This window comes from Peromyscus maniculatus, chromosome 23 (assembly GCF_049852395.1).
Source record: "Peromyscus maniculatus bairdii isolate BWxNUB_F1_BW_parent chromosome 23, HU_Pman_BW_mat_3.1, whole genome shotgun sequence".
Taxonomy (NCBI): Eukaryota; Metazoa; Chordata; class Mammalia; order Rodentia; family Cricetidae; genus Peromyscus; species Peromyscus maniculatus.
Window position 1 is genome coordinate 60,058,608 of NC_134874.1, and position 4,826 is coordinate 60,063,433.

The 4,826-nt window shown below is 45.5% G+C and overlaps 1 long non-coding RNA gene across 1 annotated transcript; it reads left to right on the forward strand.

Moving 5' to 3' along the window:
• Window positions 1-554: 554 nt before the first annotated feature.
• Window positions 555-4,826, forward strand: LOC143270379 (uncharacterized). The gene is made up of 4 exons (XR_013047551.1): window positions 555-624; window positions 1,531-1,621; window positions 1,859-1,957; window positions 2,737-4,826. It is a non-coding gene; the product is annotated as an uncharacterized LOC143270379 (long non-coding RNA).

Here is a 4,826-nt window from a genome sequence, read left to right on the forward strand (position 1 = left end):
ATTGGGTGTCATAAGGCACTTGGACCCCATGACCCTCTACCTTCCCAACTTTGGTTGTGTTTGTAGGACCACTCACACTGCATGGAAAACAGCAGCCTCCGCCACCAGGAGTAACTTCATACAATCTAGGCTGCTCATCATCTTGGTCACTTTAACCCTCCAACTTACTCTATGACTGCCTTTTGGAAAGAACAGTAAGACCTGTGTAAATCCTCTGAAGAATGGAGTTGAGTGAAAGGAGATAAATGGGACTAATTGGGGAACAATTTTGAGACAGGAATAGGGGACATGAGAGGTGGTGTAGAATAAGGACTAGAGTCTGTCCTGAGGAACTTCCTGTCAACAAAGTAACATGAAGGAGATTTGTGTGCTGACCTGTGACAGGGGACGTGCACAGTCTAGAGCAGGAAGAAACCTCCCCTGAAGTGCAGACTGGGAGGGAGCTAGGAAGAGCCAGCAATGAGGAGGAGAGGGCCTGCTCTGATGGTTCCTAGCATGTGTCAAGGCACACAAGTAGGATGTTGTCTTGGAAATAACATCCTGTTCTTTCCTACAGAGCTGGGGTGCAGCAGGAGAAAGATGCAGCACTATTGGTCAGTGGAGTCCCGTCCTCCTCAGTGCTGAGTAAGTCCTGTCTGTTAAAGTCACTAAGAGAAGCACTTTCCTTATTCTTTCAGGTTTTATTTGGGGAAAGTGAAATGGTCTACTTGAACTACAGTCTTGGTGTGGTGTAGTGCAACAGGAAGGATCCAGGCTGGAAATCTGTGTCCTGTGTGATGATATGTTAGGGCTACAGGTTCCAGTATCCATCCTCCAGGTTAGGGTCTCAGCTGCTATCTTCCCCATCCTTCACCTCACTGCTGCCCCTGCACTGTGGCTGAACATCCCTGAGAGTCACATGTAGCATCGACCCAATGAATGTCTACATCCCTCATGGTTCCTGAGGGACCAGAGTTCCATGACATCAAAAAGGGCTGCCTCTGTCAACAGGACAGACTGGCTCACAGGTCTCAGGCTTCCCTCTTCTTTGATCCCTTCATCACCTCCAACCTGCTTTCTGACTGTCTTTCAGAAGAACTGCAGGAACTGTAAATCCACTGGGAGATGGGAGGATGGAGATAAGGGGAGGAACAGGGGAAAGGAGGTGGAGAGGATAAAGAGGAAATGAGAGGACCTGTAGAGAGGGTAGAGTGTGTCCAGAGGAGCTTACCTGAAATGAGTGGAGAAGAGGAGGTTTTGCTGGGGCAGGTGTTGAAGAAGTGAGACCAGGAACAAATATCTCAAACAGATCAGAGTGTGAACTCTGGTTTGAACTCTAGCACTCTATTGCCAGTCAAGAGGAGGAAGGCCCTGATCATTTCTGGCATATATCAAGGTAGAGAAACATGAGCCTTCTTTGGAAAGGGATTCCCATTCTGGGCTATTGAAGAAGGGTGTGTCAAGAGAGAAGGGTTCAGTGGAGTCCTCTCCTGCTCCAGTCTGACATGGCCTTTGGCAGATCTGATGACATCTATGTCTTTGTCTCCATAGCCTCCTTCATCCAGGATTCCCATGTTGCTTCTCACCTCCTGATCCAAGAATCTTGCATCATTTTCCAATCTCATGGAGGGATTTATAACTGGTATTTGAAGTTACATTAACTTTATTCTGTCCCAGTGTGGAAAGTTAAGTAGGCATTGCTAGGCCTGATGCTGAGTATTGCCTTTACAAGGCCAGCAGCCATTGGAATTCTTTATGACCAATGCTCACCATAGGGGTCAGGTTTACAAGGAAACCTTGATTATCATGGAGTTTTTGATGACAGCTACTGATGCATTGTGAAGCACTGGTTGAGTGTAGTGTCTCAATTGTTTTCCAGGACGCCTTCCAGTTAGGGAGCAGCTCACTGATTTGGCAAAGGGAAATGAACTCAACAGGGAATCCAGGGTCCTAATCTATGTGAAACATGCACCTTAAGGTAAGACTGAGTACAGTAAGTATCTGTGTGTGGTAGAAGATGAGTCTCTGAAGCCTGGTCTGGATGTGGTAAAAAGGATCCCATGAGGTGGCATGTGCCAACATCCCTGACACAGAGGGAAAGTTATCATTGACTTGCTCAACTGAAGAGCAATGGGAGACTGAGAGACTGCAGAGGTTGACAAGAGAGGAACCAGCTTCTCTGCTGTAGTTGGCCTCCACCTCCACTCAGACCATCCGATCCTGGCCTGTTAGCAAACACTGATGCATGTTAAAGTCTTTGGCCAGATCTTCCCAGTGGATGATAACCAGCTTGTGCTGTCACTGACTTCTAGAACCCTGACCATCTTGTGAGTCCCAAGTGCACAATACAGGATCAGTCAGTTTGTTCGGGAAGAGAGAGAGAGAAATGTTCAGTTTGTGGGTATCACCTGGTGTCAGACTGTGTTTCTGCTGCATATCAGTGAAGGCAGGGCTGAGAAATGGTTGAGGAGTCTGTTAATGAGATAGGGAAATTTCCTGAATCCTCATTTTTATATATTTTACTCTTTTTGAGACTGGATCTCACTGTATGGCCCTGGGTATCCTGAGACTCTCTGTGTAGACATACAGCTCTGAAACTCATAGAGATTGACCCCATTTCTCTGCCTCCTGAATGCTGTGATTACACATGTGGACTCCCATGCCTGGCTTCATCTACTGTTTGTATAGCATCAATGGTAAATTCCTCAAACATTTGAAGGAAAGGAGACAAGTCCTGTCCTTCTTTCATCTCAACAGTGTCAGGGATTGAAGTGAAGGTTCTTTCATCTAGGATGGACTACAAACAGCAGCAAAGTCCAAATCTAACCTTCAGAATAGAAGTCTATGTCCACCAGTGAACAGATACCTGGAGGTGAGAACTGCTGTCATGAATTCTTCTGGGTACCCCAGACAGTGGGCTGGAGGCGGAATGCCCTAGCTGATACAGCCTTGGAAACAAGGCACAGAACATGCAAAGGCTACTCTCTAATCCTTGTTCATAGGATCCCCACTGTAGTGCAGGCACAAATCCCATGACCTCAACCCGACCAATCGGGAGAGTCCAGATTTACTAACTGGTCTGATTGATTGAGTTCTTTCCATTTGAGCCTTGAGATTACAGCTGAGTACTCAAGGTGAGACTTGATGCCTGTCTTGGGATGTTGGAGGCAGGGCTTTCACTTTAAGGACCCCAGTGGCAGAGGCAGTACATGAAGCCACATATTCTAGATAGGAGCTTCCAGTTCTACTCATCTGACACCCAGATTCTGTCTGCTTGTCTGATAACTTCCATGACTCCTCTTGCTCATGGGTCCCACAGTCCTTTTGTTATTTGTCAAAACCACTTTGGGTTGGTTTTAGGCCACTGAATTTTGTTCATATTCCCTAGCTAATTGAGAGCCAGGGCTGTAGATTTCTGGATTCTTAACCAACTAGGACTCTGTACACCCCACTCTAGACAGTGCATGATGGTAGAGGTGATCAGCCTCCCAAGAACATTGTGGACCATCCCAGGAAGACCACTGTCCTATTCCATGTCCTGAGTGTTCTGTTGTTCATGTTCTGATGCCTATAACCTGCAGATTTTGCATATGAAAAAGAAAGTGACCTTTATCTTTGAGACAAGCTTGTTACACGCAATACAGTCATCCTCAGTTGTATCTGTTTTCTGAAAAGTGTGTAAATTTCACTCTTTGGGGTGAGTATGTGCTCTTTCCCCTTGCCCGTATGCTCTTCATTTATTTATTCCATTTACTTATTTATTTATTCATTTGTTTATTTATTTATCTATTTATTTATTTATCTCTATATACATATGTATATATATGTATATATATTCATTCTATGTGTCTTGTACATCAGGTATTTTGATTACATTCATGTCCCCATCATTTCACATCCGCCCTCCACCCCTACAACTGCCCCAATACAACAAAATTTAACAGAAAAAAAGGAAAGATAAGATAAAATGAAAAAGGGGGAAAAGGGGGAAACTTAAAGGTTTCCTCATGGAAGCTGCAGTGACCAAATGTGACAGAGTGAGTCACACTGTAAAGCCCTCTGTCCACATATCTTCACTTGTTAGTGCTCATTGCGGAGTCACTGGTCTGGTTCCAGGCCTTCAGTGTCTATGACACTAATTAATTTTGTGTTTGATACTGTCATTTGTCCTTTGCATTTGGCACATTAACTTTTTCACTGTCTAGGTATGCAAATTTAAAACTCTGACTTCAAAATCACCAGTGCCACAGTACAAACACACTTCTAAATAAAGTGTCATGGTTGAGCTGGAGATGGAGAGCAGAGGATGATAACCAGGGATTGCAGAGGCAGCAGGAAAGAATTGACTAAGGGAGGAATTTAGAGAGAATGGAAGAGACAGATGGGAGGAGCCATGGGAAGAGGGATGCATAGGAGGTCTAGCTTAAGTGCTGCACATTTCAAATTCCCCTAGAGTCCCTTTCCCATGTCCGTCCTCTTTAAAGTGATGAGCTCTCTACATCAGGAGACACAGGGTAGCGACTTACAGGTGTGGCCTGAGACAGCAGAAGCAGGAGCTCTGCAGGAAGTCCAGATGGCAGTGTGTCCACTTCCCCAGCATGAAGGGTCTGTGTCCAGCACAGGAGGAGGTGAGCCAATTACCACAGATTTCCCTCCAGAAAATCCTCATTATCAAGGTAATATGATCAAGGGCTAGTGTTTCACAGCATCCTCCTCAATGGGGGCCATGAGCCAATATCACGTGCAAGCTGCCCTTGAACATGCAGACCCTGTGGACCAGTCTGCGGGGGAATAACTAGCAGTACTCATTAACCTGTCCACCCTTCAGGTTTCTGATCCTAGTGAAT